The sequence below is a fragment of the Oncorhynchus tshawytscha genome, linkage group LG08, assembly GCF_018296145.1.
Source record: "Oncorhynchus tshawytscha isolate Ot180627B linkage group LG08, Otsh_v2.0, whole genome shotgun sequence".
NCBI classification, from domain to species: Eukaryota; Metazoa; Chordata; class Actinopteri; order Salmoniformes; family Salmonidae; genus Oncorhynchus; species Oncorhynchus tshawytscha.
In genome coordinates, this window is record NC_056436.1 from 4,728,504 (window position 1) to 4,739,069 (window position 10,566).

A 10,566-nucleotide genomic window follows, 5' to 3' on the forward strand; every position below is an offset into this window, starting at 1 on the left:
CTGTTGGAGGAGGGAGATCGGAGAGAGATGTTGGTTAGGTGTGTTTTGCATGTAATTCGCCCTGAAGAGCGTGTCATTAGTCCGGTGAAACCTGTGCCTGCTCCACGCACCAGGCCTTCAGTGCGAATCCCCAGCCCGGTACGTCCTGTGCCGTCTCCCCGTACTCGCCCTGAAGAGCGTGTCATTAGTCCGGTGAAACCTGTGCCGGCTCCACGCACCAGGCCTCCAGTGCGCCTCCCCAGCCCGGTACGTCTTGTGCCAGCTCCCCACACTCGTCCACCAGTGCATGTGTACAGTCCAGAGCCTCCAGCGACGGTCAATGATCCGGAGCCTCCAGCAACGGTCAACGATCCGGAGCCTCCAGCGACGGTCAATGATCCGGAGCCTCCAGCGACGGTCAATGATCTGGAGCCTCCAGCGACGGTCAATGATCCGGAGCTTCCAGCGACGGTCGACGGGTCCGGAGCCTCCAGCGACGGTCAATGATCCGGAACCTCCAGCGACGGTCAAAGATCCGGAGCCTCCAGTGACGGTCAATGATCCGGAGCTTCCAGCGACGGTCAACGATCAGGAGCCTCCAGCAACGGTCAACGGGTCCGGAGCCTCCAGTGACGGTCCACGGCCCGGAGCTTCCTGCGCTGGTGCCATGGCCGGAGCCTTCCTCTGCTCCGGTGCCCAGTACAGGCACGGCGTCCAGACCCGCTCCATGGCCGGAGCCTTCCTCTGCTCCGGTGCCCAGTGAACAAGTAGTTTGCACCATACAGTTGTATATTGTCTGATACCCACATGATGGAATGCTGTTTCAGCCAATCAGCATCCAGGACCCAAACTACCCGGTTTCTAATTTGAGTTTGAGCACTACCATCACATGTGGCTTTGTTAGAGAGTGGCAGAGTGAGTGGAGAGTGTGTGTATGTACACCCACCTGTGTGTATGAGCACCAGTTATGTATGAATCAGTTGTGGTTGAATCAGTTGTGGTTGAATCAGTTGTGGTTGAATCAGTTGTGGTTGAATCAGTTGTGTATGAATCAGTTGTGTATGAATCAGCTGTGGCTGAATCAGTTGTGTATGAATCAGTTGTGTATGCTCTGTCAAGGTCTGACCCTTCGACCCCTCCTCTCTTCTCTCTCCTCTCTCCATCTTACCCAAACGCTTGAATCTTTAAAGTGCAGATGGGAGCTGACAGTGGTTATTTCTCATCATGGTGCGGCAGTTTTATGTGTCACAAGAGCTCAATACACATTTGATAGAAGTGTATGGAGCCATTATGAATCCTAACACCCCTGGAAAGGCGAGCGGCCAGCTATCCGGGGACCTGCCAATACTGTCATGTTTTATACTTGTCCCGGCCTGGATGGGCTGAATCCATAGCTCTCAGTGGTGTGTGTGTGTGTGTCCCTGTGTGTGTGTGTGTGTGTGTGTGTCCTGTGTGTGTGTCCCTGTGTGTGTGTGTCCCTGTGTGTGTGTGTCCCTGTGTGTGTGTCCCTGTGTGTGTGTGTGTGTGTGTGTGTGTGTGTGTGTGTGTGTGTGTGTGTCTGACAAGTGTGAGACCACAGAGCAACGAACAGGGCTCAGAACGGGCACAACCCTGCTAGCACATCATGGAGCTATGAACCAAGTACGCCTGTCTGTCTGTGTCTGAATATCAGTTGCATCTCTTCTACTGAATGTATCACCTTACACCTTACCTTATCAATTAGCGGACTTCATTAGTAGTTCATTCAAGCTGTAGGTAAATCACGGACAAACCACGATCATGTCTGTTCCTATCAAAAATGATTATGTGGCTGTCAGCTTATGGTAAATAGCTACCGTAAACCTATAGATCTTATGCAAACAAAATCCATATTTTTCAGGTTAAGATGAGTCAACCTGTTATTCCATCTCAAAGAATGATTCACTGCCTGCTGCGTTAGAGTCTGAAAACCCCAACGGTAAATATATCCAATCCAGTGGAGGCTGCTGAGGGGAGGACGGCTCATAATAAAGGCTGGAATGGAGTACAATGGCTGGAATGGAGTACAATGGCTGGAATGGAGTACAATGGCTGGAATGGAGTACAATGGCTAGAATGGAGTACAATGGCTGGAATGGAGTACAATGGCTGGAATGGAGTACAATGGCTGGAATGGAGTACAATGGCTAGAATGGAGTACAATGGCTGGAATGGAGTACAATGGCTAGAATGGAGTACAATGGCTGGAATGGAGTACAATGGCTGGAATGGAGTACAATGGCTGGAATGGAGTACAATGGCTAGAATGGAGTACAATGGCTGGAATGGAGTACAATGGCTGGAATGGAGTACAATGGCTGGAATGAAGTACAATGGCTGGAATGGAGTACAATGGCTGGAATGGAGTACAATGGCTGGAATGGAGTACAATGGCTGGAATGGAGTACAATGGCTGGAATGGAGTACAATGGCTGGAATGGAGTACAATGGCTGGAATGGAGTACAATGGCTGGAATGGAGTACAATGGCTGGAATGGAGTACAATGGCTGGAATGGAGTACAATGGCTGGAATGGAGTACAATGGCTGGAATGGAGTACAATGGCTGGAATGGAGTACAATGGCTGGAATGGAGTACAATGGCTGGAATGGAGTACAATGGCTGGAATGGAGTACAATGGCTGAATGGAGTACAATGGCTGGAATGGAGTACAATGGCTGGAATGGAGTACAATGGCTGGAATGGAGTACAATGGCTGGAATGGAGTACAATGGCTGGAATGGAGTACAATGGCTGGAATGGAGTACAATGGCTGAATGGAGTACAATGGCTAGAATGGAGTACAATGGCTGGAATGGAGTGTATTAAATGATATCATGTTTGATGCCATTCCATTTACTCCATTCCAGACCATATTAGGAGCCATCCTCCCCTCAGCAGCCCCCAGTGATCTCTGTATTTAAAAGTAAGTGATTCATCTAAGCCCCAGAGGCAGCACTGGACTGATGTTCTAATTACTGTGACAAATATAAAAACATCGTCATATGTCAACACATTTCAACAAGCTAAATATTTAGTCAGTTAAGTGCACCGGTTAAACAACATTACATCTTCACCGGAATGTTCTGAACGTTTAATTGACTGGATAATTCAATATATTAATGACTCACTGGAGAAGTGAGTAAAAAAATGTATAATCTAGAATTTTGAAGAAGTTGTCCAAGGAGAGACACCTTCATGTATAGGCTTTGTGTCTGAAGTGGTGTGGATTTCCATAACGTGAATGCCATGGGGCAAGTGTCTGGTGTGTGAGATAAACAATGTATTTCATACAATCAAAAGGAATTTAGGGTGATAGGCTGATGAATAGGAATATTTACCATGTGAATAAGTGAGTGATATGACTGAGTCGTGCTGGTTTGTACAGTGTTATTCATGTGGCTAAACGAGCCTATTATATCATGGCTAAACTGAAGGTATGACTGGCCTGACACTAGGGTGACTTGTAACCCCATTAAAGCATTTACAATTATGAATGACCCTGGATGACAAATGTACTCATTCACATGCACAGGCAGGCAGGCAGGCAGGCAGGCAGGCAGGCAGGCAGGCACACACACACACACACACACACACACACACACACACACACACACACACACACACACACACACACACACACACACACACACACACACACACACACACACACACACACTTTTCACCACCCTGCATCAAAAACAAATGATCTCCCACAAGGCAATGCCCGAGGACAGTACACAATCCAGCTCCACACACCAGGCTCAGTTGTGATGTTTTGCTTGCTAGTACACATGAATAGATTCCACCTTCTGATACATGTGTTGTCTATGTCTAGGCCCTTTCCTCTCAAACAGCCCACCAATATGTAATATCCTCTGTCTGTGTGAGTCACCACCGCCTAGCGAAGAACAGCGCTCCTCTTCCCCGCGCCTTTCCTTCCTGTTTGGCTGCAGGTACATTGAAGTGCCTTAAATTCTCATTAGGGCCACGTCAGTGTTTTCACCCATGAGGGGCTGACTAACGACTGGCGGATGTGGCGGTGGCGCCGGCCATGGCGAGGGATCCGTCATGCTTTAGAAGGGCGATTTCTAGACGGCGGTTAAGTCAGCCTGAAAAGAGGCCTCTTGCTTTTCCCCTTGAAGGCCGCTATTGATCTGAGAGTGGCTGGGAATCACGAGAGACGTGGGGGGAATCGTAAGGTGAAGCATTGTGTGGCTGGAGGCTAGAGGATGGAGGCCCTTGAAGAGAGAGCCCCACCCCACGTTTGGTTCCCTGTCGTGCGGCCCAGGCTGAATGTGCTTGACCTCCAGCGTGAGAGCCTTCTCATCCTCTCGTCTATAACAAGCTCTCCTCCGTCATCTTACTGCTCATTATGAGACACTATATGGATTAAGATTACAAGAAGATCCAACCAGTGGCGGATCACTAAGGGCACTGTTGAGTAACGATACTGTGTTGTTATGCCTGAGGGATACTGTATGAATGAGCATGAATCAGACCTGGGTGGAATACAGTATGTATTAGAAATAGTTGAAGTAGAGTGTGCTTGACCTAGCTAAGCAGTCACAATAGAACCAATGGAATAGTCCTAAACAGTGCAAAACATTGGATTCCCAAGCAAGTTAAATCAAGTACACCTGTTCCTTAAATAGTTTAAATGTGTATTTGAACTCAGGTTTTGCATGAATTGTAAACAATCCCCGCTAGAACATGAACATAACCCCTGCTATAATAACCCCATACAACCAGTCCACCTCTTCTTCTTTATTTTCTGACTACATAACCCCTGCTATAATAACCCCATACAACCAGTCCACCTCTTCTTTATTTTCTGACCCCATAACCCCTGCTATAATAACCCCATACAACCAGTCCACCTCTTCTTTATTTTCTGACTCCATAACCCCTGCTATAATAACCCCCCATACAACCAGTCCACCTCTTCTTCTTTATTTTCTGACCCCATAACCCCTGCTATAATAACCCCATACAACCAGTCCACCTCTTCTTTATTTTCTGACCCCATAACCCCTGCTATAATAACCCCATACAACCAGTCCACCTCTTCTTCTTTATTTTCTGACCCCATAACCCCTGCTATAATAACCCCATACAACCAGTCCACCTCTTCTTTATTTTCTGACCCCATAACCCCTGCTATAATAACCCCATACAACCAGGCCACCTCTTCTTCTTTATTTTCTGACCCCATAACCCCTGCTATAATAACCCCATACAACCAGTCCACCTCTTCTTCTTTATTTTCTGACCCCATAACCCCTGCTATAATAACCCCATACAACCAGTCCACCTCTTCTTCTTTATTTTCTGACCCCATAACCCCTGCTATAATAACCCCATATAATAACCCCATACAACCAGTCCACCTCTTCTTTATTTTCTGACTACATGACCCCTGCTATAATAACCCCATACAACCAGTCCACCTCTTCTTCTTTATTTTCTGACCCCATAACCCCTGCTATAATAACCCCATACAACCAGGCCACCTCTTCTTCTTTATTTTCTGACCCCATAACCCCTGCTATAATAACCCCATACAACCAGGCCACCTCTTCTTCTTTATTTTCTGACTCCATAACCCCTGCTATAATAACCCCATACAACCAGGCCACCTCTTCTTCTTTATTTTCTGACTACACGACCCCTGCTATAATAACCCCATACAACCAGTCCACCTCTTCTTCTTTATTTTCTGACCCCATAACCCCTGCTATAATAACCCCATACAACCAGTCCACCTCTTCTTTATTTTCTGACCCCATGACCCCTGCTATAATAACCCCATACAACCAGTCCACCTCTTCTTCTTTATTTTCTGACTACATGACCCCTGCTAATAACCCCATACAACCAGTCCACCTCTTCTTTATTTTCTGACCCCAGGCCCCTGCTATAATAACCCCATACAACCAGTCCACCTTTTTTATTTTCTGACCCCATAACCCCTGCTATAATAACCCCATACAACCAGTCCACCTCTTCTTTTTATTTTCTGACCCCATAACCCCTGCTATAATAACCCCATACAACCAGTCCACCTCTTCTTTATTTTCTGACCCCATAACCCCTGCTATAATAACCCCATACAACCAGTCCACCTCTTCTTTATTTTTTCTGACCCCATAACCCCTGCTATAATAACCCCATACAACCAGTCCACCTCCCTTCTTCTTTATTTTCTGACCCCATAACCCCTGCTATAATAACCCCATACAACCAGTCCACCTCTTCTTTATTTTCTGACCCCATAACCCCTGCTATAATAACCCCATACAACCAGTCCACCTCTTCTTTTTTTTTCTGACCCCATAACCCCTGCTATAATAACCCCATACAACCAGTCCACCTCTTCTTTATTTTCTGACCCCATAACCCCTGCTATAATAACCCCATACAACCAGTCCACCTCTTCTTATTTTCTGACCCCATAACCCCTGCTATAATAACCCCATACAACCAGGCCACCTAACCCCATAACCCCTGCTATAATAACCCCAACAACAGGCCACCTCTTCTTTATTTTCTTTATTTTCTGACCCCATAACCCCTGCTATAATAACCCCAGTACAACCAGTTAGGACACCAACCAGTCCACCTCTTCTTCTTTATTTTCTGACCCCATAACCCCTGCTATAATAACCCCAATACAACCAGTCCACCTCATCTTCTTTATTTTCTGACCCCATTACCCCTGCTATAATAACCCCATACAACCAGTCCACCTCTTCTTTATTTTCTGACTACATGACCCCTGCTATAATAACCCCATACAACCAGTCCACCTCTTCTTTTTCATTTTCTGACTACATGACCCCTGCTATAATAACCCCATACAACCAGTCCACCTCTTCTTCTATTTTCTGACTACATGAGCCCTGCTATAATAACCCCATACAACCAGGCCACCTCTTCTTCTTTATTTTCTGACCCCATAACCCCTGCTATAAAACCCCATCCCAGTCCACCTCTTCCTCCTTCCTTTTTCTGACCCCATAACCCCTCCTATAACCACCTACCCCACACCAGCATAAGTGTTGATACAGGCTCCCTGACCGGGCATAAGTGTTGTATGCACTGACACATCCCCCACATCACTCTCTGGCTCAGGCGCTGTCTAAGTTGTACTCTAACCCCCTACTGCGACTTTTTATGCTGAGCGACCCATTAGTGTGTAACATGTGGTCCCTATTTACACAGTACCAGTCAGAAGTTTGCACACATCTACTTATTCCAGGGATGTCTGATTTTTACTAGTTTCTACATTGTAGAATAATAGTGAAGACATGAAAACTATGAAATAACAATGCCAAGAGTGTGTAAAGCTGTCATCAAGGCAAAGGGTGGCTACTTTGAAGAATCTCAAATATAAAATATATTTTGATTTGTTTAACATACAACCAGTCCACCTCTTCCTCCTTCCTTTTTTTCTGACCCCATAACCCCTCCTATAATAACCACCTACCCCACCAGTAGTGATGAGTGATGCAGAGATGAGGCTCCCTCTGTGCTCCATCCACCCCTCCAGAAGTGATGAGTGATCCAGAGACGAGGCTCCCTGACCCGGGCATAAGTGTTGTACAGCATGGGTATGCACTGACACATCCCCCCACATCACAACTCTCTGGCTCAGGCGCTGTCTATGTCTGCAGTTGTACTCTAACCCCCTACTGCGACTTTTTATGCTGAGCGGGACTGTGGAAGATGGATTAGGCTTCTGGATTGTTCCTGATCATTTGTCTTCCAACAAGACAATGATCCAAAACATAAAGCAAAATCTACAATGGAATGGTTCAAAAATAAACATATCTGTTAGAATGAAAAAGTTGAATCTGAGAATCTGTGGAAAGAACTGAAAACTGCTGTTCACAAATGCTCTCCATCCAACCTCACTGAGCTCGAGCTGTTTTGCAAGGAGGAATGGGAAAAAATTTCAGTCTCTCGATGTGCAAAACTGATAGAGACATACCCCAATTTGTAATCAGTTTTTGTATTAACTGGGGCTGAATAATTTTGCAAATTTGTCAGTTTTTGATTTGTTAAAAAAGTTTGAAATATCCAATAAATGTTGTTCCACTTCATGATTGTGTCCCACTTGTTGTTGATTCTTCACAAAAAAAATACAGTTTTATATCTTTATGTTTGAAGCCTGAAATGTGGCAAAAGGTCGCAAAGTTCAAGGGGGCCGAATACTTTCGCAAGGCACTGTAAAATGAGTAAAGCAACATATAAACATGATTAAATTGACTAGTGTTCCACTATTAAAATGACCAGTGATTCCATGTCTAGCCGGCTGGTGATGGTTATTTAACAGGGTTGAGTAACCGGGTGGTAGCTGGCTGGTGATGGTTATTTAACAGGGTTGAGTAACCGGGTGGTAGCCGGCTGGTGATGGTTATTTAACAGGGTTGAGTAACCGGGTGGTAGCCGGCTGGTGATGGTTATTTAACAGTCTGATGGCCTTGAGATAGAAGTCTCTCGGTCCCAGCTTTGATGCACCTGTACTGACCTCGCCTTCTGGATGGTAGCGGGGTGAACAGGCCATGGCTTGGGTGGTTGATGTCCTTGATTATTTTTTGGGGCCTTCCTGTGACATCGGTTGCTGTACAGTTGAAGTCTGAAGTTTCCATACACGCTAGCCAAATACATGAATAATTCCTGACATTTAATCCTAGTAAAAATGCTCTGTCTTAGGTCAGTTAGGATCACCACTTTATTTTAAGAATGTGAAATGTCAGAATAATAGTAGAGAGAATGATTTATTTCAGCTTTTATTTCTTTCATCACATTCCCAGTGGGTCAGAAGTTGACATACACTCAATTAATATTAATAATAATTGGTTAACTTGGGTCAAACATTTTGGGTAATCTTCCACAAGCTTCCCACAATAAGTGAATTTTGGCCCATTCCTCCTGACAGAGCTGGTGTAACTGAGTCAGGTTTGTAGGCCACCTTGCTCACACACGCTTTTTCAGGCCTGCCCATACATTTTCTATGGGATTGAGGTCAGGGCTTTGTGATGGCCACTCCAATACTTTGACTTTGTTGTCCGTAAGCCATTTTGCCACAACTTTGGAAGTATGCTTGGGGTCATTGTCCATTTGGAAGACCCATTTGCGACCAATCTTTAACTTCCTGACTGATGTCTTGAGATGTTGCTTCAATATATCCACATACTTTTCATTCCTCATGAAGCCATCTATTTTGTGAAGTGCACCAGTCCCTCCTGCAGCAAAGCAGCCCCACAACATGATGCTGCCACCCCCATGCCTCATGGTTGGGATGGTGTTCTTCGGCTTGCAAGCCTCCCCCTTTTTCCTCCAAACATAACAATGGTCATTATGGCCAAACAGTTCTATTTTTGTTTCATTAGACCATAGGACATTTCTCCAAAAAGTACGATCTTTGTCCCCATGTGCAGTTGCAAACCGTAGTCTGGCTTTTTTATGGCGGTTTTGGAGCGGTGGCTTCTTCCTTGCTGAGTGGCCTTTTAGGTTATGTCGATATAGGACTGGTTTTTACTGTGGATATAGATACTTTTGTACCCGTTTCCTCCAGAATCTTCACAAGATCCTTTTGCTGTTGTTCTGGGATTGATTTGCACTTTTTGCACCAAAGTATTTTCATCTCTAGGAGACAGAACGCGTCTCCTTCCTGAGCGGGTGTCACGACTTCCGCCGAAGTTGGTCCCTCTCCTTGTCCGGGCGGCGTTTGGTGGTCGACGTCACCGGCTTTCTAGCCATCGCTGATCCACTTTTCATTTTACCATTTGTTTTGTCTTTGTCTTACACACCTGGTTTCAATCCCCCAATTACCTGTTCATTATTTAACCCTCTGTTCCCCCATGCTTGTTTGTGAGTGATTGTTTTTATGTAATACAGTCTGTTTATTGTGGGCTCGCTTATGTTGTATTGTATTTGTTATATTTTGAGTAAATACGTTTATTTACTCATATCTGCTGTCCTGCGTCTGACTCCTCTACACCAGCTACCCACAGACTACATTACAGCGGTATGACGGCTATGTGGCTCCATGGTGTTTAGACTTGCATACTATTGTTTCTACAGATGAACGTTGTACCTTCAGGCATTTGGAAATTGCTCCCAAGGATGAACCAGACTTGTGGAGGTCTACAATTTTTTTTCGGAGGTCTTGGCAGATGATGTCAATTAGCCTATCAGAAGCTTCTAAAGCTATGACTTCATTTTCTGGACTTTTTCAAGCTGTTTAAAGGCACAGTCTACTTAGTGTATGTAAACTTCTGACCCACTGGAATTGTGATACAGGGAATTATAAGTGAAATAATCTGTCGGTAAACAATTGTTGGAATAATTACTAGTGTCATGCACAAAGTAGATGTCCTAACCAACTTGCCAAAACTATAGTTTGTTAACAAGAAATTTGTGGAGTGGTTGAAAAACGAGTTTTAATGACTCCAACTTAAGTGTATGTAAACTTCCGACTTCAGCTGTGGTGTCCTGGAGGGCAGGCAGTGTGCCCCCAGTGATGCGTTGGACAGACCGCATCACCCTCTGGAGAGCCCT